This window comes from Cervus elaphus, chromosome X (assembly GCF_910594005.1).
Source record: "Cervus elaphus chromosome X, mCerEla1.1, whole genome shotgun sequence".
Taxonomy (NCBI): domain Eukaryota; kingdom Metazoa; phylum Chordata; class Mammalia; order Artiodactyla; family Cervidae; genus Cervus; species Cervus elaphus.
This window is the reverse complement of record NC_057848.1, coordinates 61,019,544-61,028,038: the sequence shown is the minus strand read 5'-3', so window position 1 is coordinate 61,028,038 and position 8,495 is coordinate 61,019,544.

Genomic DNA, 8,495 nt, shown 5'->3' with positions numbered 1-8,495 from the left:
TGGAAGAAAAGCTATGACCAACCTAGACAGCACATTAAAAAGCAGAGACATTACTTTGCTAACAAAGGTCTGTCTAGTCAAAGCTATGGTTTTTCCAGTAGTCATATATGGATGTGAGAGTTGGACTATAAAGAAAGCTGAGCGCCAAAAAATTGATGCTTTTGAACTGTGGTGTTGGAGAAGAGTCTTGAGAGTCCCTTGGACTGCAAGGAAATCCAACCAGTCCATCCTAAAGGAAATCAGTCCTGAATATTCATTGGAAGGATTGATGCTGAAGCTGAAGCTCCAATACTTTGGCCACCTGATGCGAAGAACTGACTCGCTGGAAAAGACCCTGATGCTAGGAAAGATTGAAGGCAGGAGGAAAGGGGATGACAGAGAATGAGATGGTTGGATGGCATCACCCACTCGATGGACATGAGTTTGAGCAAGCTCCGGGAGTTGGTGATGGACAAGGAGGCCTGGTGTGCAGCAGTCCATGGGATGGCAAAGAGTCGGACGTGACTGAGCGACTGAACTGACTGACTGAATGTTTTAAGCAGCATCACTTGTTTATGGACACCTAGGAAACGTGATTTGATGGTGGTGGTGGGACTGGAAAGGAAGAAATTTACGCTGTACTTAACAGATTAAAAAAAACATTGTTAATAATAATAACAACAGCTAATAATTGCTCGCTATGTGCCAAGCACAGCGCTAAGCATTTAACATGTTTTATTGTTTTTATTTAACCCTCACAAAAATTCTACCAGGTAGTTATTATGATTATCCTCATTTGACAGATGCAGAAAGTGAGGATCAGAGAGGTTGGGTAATACACCCAAGATAACACAGCTAATAAATGGCAGAGACGAGACTCAAACCCAAATCTTTCTGACTTCAAATCCCATGTTCTTAACCTCTCCTCTTTATTAATAACAAGTTTAAAATTCCTGCTGGTCAATCTGGGAGTTGTTTGATGACACTGCTTAGGAAAACAAAACTGACAGAGTCAGCAGATGGCTCTGCCTATGAGAAGGGAAGTTTCTGTCCTATGCTACATGCTTGCCATGTGTGACACCATGTAGAACAGATCACCTGGGGCATACAGTCCCAGTACAGCTGATTCTAGGAAATGTCACAGCCATCCAGCATCAGAGAACCAGGGCACTTCAGTCCATGATCCAGGCTGCATCTACTTCCCAAATTTTCCAATGCATATGTTGGCTGCCAATTACACTGCATATGGCTGGTATCCTGGATTCTGGGGGGTTGACCAACTTGGTAGCTCATGTCAGCCCTCATCCGTGGGTGGGGTGATGTCTGTGTTTGGGGCAGGAGGAACCTGCCAGTCACAAACCACCCTTATATAGCTCAGCTTGAGGGATTGCTCTGAGTGAATAGTGCCACCACCCACACTCCTATCATCCTTGACCTTGTGACTAGAAACTTACAATGTTTCATCTCGCTGTTTATGTAGGCAGCAAGGGGACAGTTGGCACTTAGTATCCACATCACACTCTTATGATTGGAGACTCTCTCACTGTTAGCCTTGGTTAGAGGCAGGGCTCCAGATCCCATTAAGCAGTGGGCCCCAACCTTTTTGGCACCAGGGATCGGTTCTGTGGAAGACAATTTTCCCACTGCCCAGGGTGATTCAAGCACATTACACTTATTATGCACTTTATTTTTATTATTATTACATCTGTTCCACCTCTGAGCATCACGCATTTAATCCTGGAGGTTGGGGACCCCTGGCATAAAGGAAACTGAAAAGGCAAGATAATCGCTCGTTCTGTCCGTGGGACCAAGTCACAGCCATATAATCTGTACTAGACCAATCAAGTATTCTCAGTCTCTCAAGCAAATGGCACAAAGAAACAGGCATTTTGGAAACTACCCAATGGTGGGAGCAGTAGCAAGACCATCAGCAATGAGAGCATCTCCTTAACCAGCTGGTTCCTGGAATGTGACCTTAGAAGGTTGTGCTAGATGAACACTTGTGACTGAGCAGCCCTGTCAGTCACAAGTCATCCCCGAAGAGTCCAGCTTGAGGAATCCATCAAGTGACTGAAGCCAACCAATACCTACTACCCACATTCCCGTCATCCTCTGTCTTATCCGAATGGAAACCTACAATGCACCCCTCTGCCATGTACTGGGCAGCAGGGGGAGTAGACTGTAGACTGTTCAGCATCTACACTCCACTCCTATGTTAGCGGGGACTCTGACCACTGAGCTCCACTCACGTCTTCTCCCACCCTGGTTTACCAGCACTGACATTGACTCCCAACATCTTTCCCGTAAATTCTTTCTTTCTTAACCCCACCAGAGACAGTTTCTGTTGTTTGCAATAAAAAATCCTGACCTGATGGCCTGAAAATTTACCTTTGCATCTGATAATGCCTGTATGACTCTCTTTCCCCAACTCCCTGACATTCTTGGAGCCTGGAACAAATACTCTGAAAGCCAAATGATTTTGAACTAAGAAAGAGGGATTTTTTCCCCACACTAGAACTGCAGCTGACTTGGTGCTTAGGGGCACATCTACTTTCTATTCAGTCTCTTTTTCCCGCCTCCTCCCTTACCACATTGCTCACTATTGCCCCTGTCTGAGCCACCAGGGAAGCCCCACCAACCTGCAATCAAACCTTCAGCTTTGATTTCCCTTCCCTCCTGGAACCTTCCTGACTAAGCATAGGCTGGGTGAGGTGGCCCTCTCCCTCCCCAGGGCCTTCACCTTGCTTGTCTTAGCACCTGATCACACTGATGTAATTGTATGTCTAGATTACTGAATTGACTTACATATTAGACAGGTTGCTCCTTAAGGGTAGAATTATGTATTTTATCCTCATGTTCTCAGAACCTAAGGTGCTCCTGGATATAGGGTAGATGCCTGCAAAATATATGACAAAGAATGAATACAGTGTCACACACATACCCCAAAATAAAATCACTGTCAAGAGTCAGAGGGCCAGATCTTCTGGGATAATCAGGAAGAAACATTCATCAGCTCCTCAGCTGCCCAGATATGTTAAGCAGAACAGGGAGCTCCAGGGAACTATTGCAGCCTTCACATCATAATCTTTAGGGTTGTATTAGTTTCCTATTGCTTCTATAACAGATTACCACAAAGTTAGTGTCTTTAAGCAACACATTTATTGTCTGACAATAGTGGAGGTCAGAATTACAAAATGGGTCTCACTGGGTGAAAATCAAGTTGTCTTTAGGGTTATGCTGCTTCTAGAAGCTCTAGGGAAGAATCCATTTTTTTTTTTTGGCCTTTCCAGCTTCTAGAGGCTGCTCACATTTCTTGGTTCTTGGCCTTCTTCCTCCATCTTTAAATTCAGCAACATTGCATTTTCTGTGTTTCTAGTTTATTCCTTCATTTGCGTAGTATTTCTCTGCCTTTTCATCACTTTTTTTAACTTATTGTGTTGGAGGTCTCCTTTTCCCTGGCTTCAAGGAAAGTTGAAATCTTTCCTTGAAGAAGGTTGCATTCTTTCTTTCTTTTGGTTTCTGCCCTCTTAAGGTTGGTCCAGTGGTTTGTGTAAGCTTTCTATAGGGTGAGATTTGTGCTGAGTTTTTGTTTGTTTTTTTGTTTTTCCTCTGACGGTCAAGGCTGAGTGAGGTGGTAATCCTGTCTGCTGATGATTTGGTTTGTATTTCTATTTTCTTTGTTCTTTAGATGAGTTGTTCTGCACAGGGTGCTACTGGTGGTTGGGTGATGCCAGGTCTTGTATTCAAGTGGTTTCCTTTGTGTGAATTACCACTGTTTGATACACCCTAGGGTTAGTTCTCTGGTAATCTAGGGTCTTAGAGTCAGTGCTCCCACTCCAAAGGCTCAAGGGTTGATCTCTTTTCTGTTTTCCAGTCTGTCTTGGACTCAGCCAGTGAGGCATGGAAGATTCCCAGTGAACAAATTAAAGACAAACACTTTCTCCTCAGGGTCGAGGGCCCCTGTCTTCTGTCCCTGTAAGTTGCTTGGGTTATCTGGTTTTCTTTAATTAACAGTCATCTTTTCATGTTCTGATTACCTGCCCTTTGTTGCAAAACTTCTATATAATCCAGCTCCTCCTTTACCTCCTTGGAGCAGTTCTCTCAGGGTCACTTGAGATGCTGCCTCCCGAGCTGGAAGTCTAGATCTCTGGCTCGTTACAAAAGATTAAACTCAGAAACACCACATGGGAGATGTGCAGAGGGCAAGGTCTGAGAGGAGAGGGCTCTTTCCAGCCTGCCATTCTCCCCAAATCTCCACATGGTTACCAACCCAGAAATCAACATTGCATTTTCAAATTTATCTCTTACTCAGACTTTCCTGCTTTCCAGTTACAAGGATGCCTGTGGTTAGATCAGGCTGACACAGATAATCCAGGATAATCTCTCCATCCCAAGATCTTTAACTTGGTCATATCTGCAAAATCCTTACTGCCACATAAAAGTAATATACTCATAGAAGCTGCGGATTAGAACATGGACATTTTGGGGAGATCTTTATGCTGCCATCTAATCCTTTCTCTATCAGAACCACCTAGAAGAACTTCAGTGTTCATAATGCTGGATCTCAGGAAGCACCTAGAATTTGTTCTGACAATAAGTGAAAGCATATTTTCATGAAGTGTCAAAGTTGATCAGAATATCTTATGATGCGTGTGGCATAGCTAATGTTTTTTCCTCAGTTTTATTGACTTATAATTGACAAATAAAATTTGACATATTTACAGTGAAAATGTGACGATTATATGTATAAGTGATTAGCACAGCAGGTTATAAATACATCCATCATCTCACAGTTACTTTTTCTGTGGTCAGAATGCTTAACATCTACTCTCTTAACTAATTTCAAGTATATAATACAGTATTATTAATTATAGTCAGCATGATGTATGTTATATCCTCAGAACTTATTCATCTTAGTATTGGAAGTTTATATGCTTTGACCAATATCTTCCCGTTTTCCCTACCTCCCAACCCCTGGTAACCACACTGACCTTTTTATTCTCTGTTTCTATGAGTTTGGATTTTTCTTTTTTCATTCTACATATAAATGGGATCATAAAGTATTTGTCATTATGTGTCTGATTTATTTCACTTAGCATAATGCCCTCTGGGTCCATCCATATTGTTACCAAGATGCCCTTCCTTTTATGGCTGAATAATATTTCATTGTATATATACCACATTTTGTTTATCCATTCATCCATTGATGGTCATTTAGGTTGCTTCAATATCTTGGCTATTGTGAATAATGCGGCAATGAACATGGGAGTGCAAATGTCCATTCAAGATACTGATTTTGCTTCCTTTGGTTATATACCCAGAAATGGTATTGCTGGATCATATGGTAATCCTATTTTTAATGCTGGGGGAAAACAATATATACATTATGGGAATCCCAGAATGAGAAGTGAGAGAAAAATGGGCCAAAAACTTTTCAAAATGGATAATGGCTGAAAACTTTCCAGATCTGGAGAGCAATATCCAGTTATACAAAGCTCTTAAAGATTCAACCCAATGCGGTTTTCAATGAGGAACATTATAATAAAACTGTTAAAAATCAAAGAAAAAAAGAAGTTTGAGAGTAGCAAAATAAAAGAAATTTCTCACATACAAGAAAACTCTCATAAGGCTATCATCAAATATCTCAGCAGAAATCTTGAGATGCTATATTCAGAATTTGGTCTCTCTCTCTCTTTTACTGCATCTCTTTACTCTGCTTCCTTCTGAGTACTCTTTACTCTTCAAACATGCTTTCTTCATATATCAGGGAAAATGGCTGCCTTTACATCTGCCCAGCTTAGCAACTAGAGACAAAGTTAGCCTTCCTTGTTGGGGGGAGGAGGTGAGAGGGGGGAGTTGGTGGCAGTAGCAGAGCATTCACTACATTTTAATTAAACTCTCTAAGCAGTTCTGACGCATACTAAAGTTTGAGAATAACTGCCCCAGGAGATCCAATATACATTTGCCTTCGCTATCCTTAAAGTATTTTTGTAAGAGCTGGAACTGCAAGTAAGGATTAAGGACAAGATGGGATTTCAAAAATAAAGACACTTTTGATTTTCAATGATATTCTAATAGTGAAAATCAGAAGTTTCAACAATTTTAGAAACTATTTTTAATATTGTTACCTGAGTTCTAATAGTGAAAATCAGAAGTTTCAACAATTTTAGAAACTATTTTAAATATTGTTACCTGAGTTCAATGTGGAATAAGTGTGTCTTCATTAAACAAATATAGAACTGAGCTTTTCCCTCCAAAACTTTATTTTCTAGCCTATTACAAAGTGTGGACATTACCTGGAAATTTCATTTTGATAACATATATGGCAGTCTTTAGAGAAAGTCTTTTCTGCCTGAATTTCAATACCACAGGTTTCCTTTGTAATCACATGTTATTCTTTTATTCACCCACTAGTGGACACTGTTGAGCTTCCAAACTTAACAGTTATTTCTGATGGGATGGTGATGAGGCAAAAGAGGAGACATGAATGAGGAATAAATCCTGAATAAATACAGCAACACTCTTTCTACAGTTTTGTTTATTCGCCATGTAACAGGCTAATAAATATTATGTCAATCATATTTAGAATAATAAACATTGTCAGAAACACCTAAATGTATACTGCTCACAGAGAATATTTTTACAGCAGGGAAGCACTGTTTGATGGCTAATGACATAACTAAACTACAAAACAGCATTCTATTCCTCAGGGAAATCACATGTCTCCTTTTAATGAAAATTATTTTCCATTTTCCTAGTTTTCATTTCTTCCAAATACTTTTCTTTAATTTGAGAATGTTGTCAACATTTTCATCAAGATTCAAACCAAATACTGAAAAAGTAGAAGATAACAAACTATCATTAAAAGGTAGGTTTGTGATCAGAAGTTCGGGGCAAAAGACAATGAATGAATTTTAAGTAATTTATATAATTTATTTTATTTTAATGAATGGAATTCTGAGCTCATCATCTAGATTATAAGAACTTCTATATAGAGAATCTAAGGTTATTTAATTCTGAGCTATCGTGATGCTGTGCAAACAATTACTTTATAACACTGGAGGTAACATTTTTAAATAGGAGGATTATAAGCTCTGGAATGATCTAGGAATGAACACCATTCCTGCTGCTTGCTAGCTGTCCGACTTTGGGCAAGTTACTAGGCTTCTATGATCCTCTATTTTTTCATCTGTAAGAGTGGGAGTAAATAATACATCCCTGCATTGGAGAAGGAAATGGCAACCCACTCCAGTGTTCTTGCCTGGAGAGCCCCAGAGACGGCGGAGCCTGGTGGGCTGCCGTCTATGGGGTCGCACAGAGTCAGACACGACTGATGTGACTTAGCAGCAGCAGCAGCAAGTTTATTGTGAGAAATAGTGAGATAATATACAGATGGTAAATAATAGAGTCCATATTAATTCCCATATTCTTTTATTCAAGACCATGTTTTAACTACCATATTAAAATGCCTTCATCTCCAATGTTAGGAATTAAAACAATGATATTAGAAAGTGAGATTGCACAAAAGACATGTTAAGTGAATTTATTTTTCATATTTACTAGCAAGTTGATCTTTACCAAGTTCAGTTCGGTCGCTCAGTCATGTCTGACTCTTTGCGACCCCATGGACTGCAGCACGCCAGGCCTCCCTGTCCATCACCATCTCCCAGAGCTTACTCATGTCCATTGAGTTGGTAATGCCATCCAACCATCTCATCCTCTGCCGTCCCCTTCTCCTCCTGCCCTCAATCTTTCCCAGCATCAGTGTCTTTTACAATGAGTCAGTTCTTCACATCAAGTGGCCAAAGTATTGGAGCTTCAGCTTCAGCATCAGTCCTTCCAATGAATATTAAGGACTGATTTCCTTTAGGATGGACTGGTTGGATCTCCTTGCAGTCCAAGGGACTCTCAAGACTCTTCTCCAACACCACAGTTCAAAAGCATCAATTCTTTGGCACTCAGCCTTCTTTTATATAATCCAACTCTCACATCAATACATGACTACTGGAAAAACCATAGCTTTGACTAGACAGACCTTTGTTGGCAAAGTAATGTCTCTGATTTTTAATATGCTGTCTAGGTTGGCCATAACTTTTGTTCCAAGGAGTAAGTGTCTTTTAATTTCATGGCTGCAGTCACCATCTGCAGTGATTTTGGAGTCCAAAATAATAAAGTCTGTCACTGTTTCCATTGTTTTCCTATCTATTTCCCATGAAATGATGGGACTAGATGCCATGATCTTAGTTTTCTGAATGTTGAGTTTTAAACCAACTTTTTCACTCTCCTCTTTGACTTTCATCAAGAGGCTCTTTAGTTCTTTGCTTTCTGCCATAAGGGTGGTATCATCTGCATATCTGAGGTTATTGATATTTCTCCCAGAAATCTTGATTCCAGCTTGTGCTTCATCCAGTCCAGCGTTTCTCATGATGTACTCTGCATATAAGTTAAATAAGCAGGGTGACAATATACAGCCTTGACGTACTCCTTTTCCTATTTGGACCAGTCTCTTGTTTCAT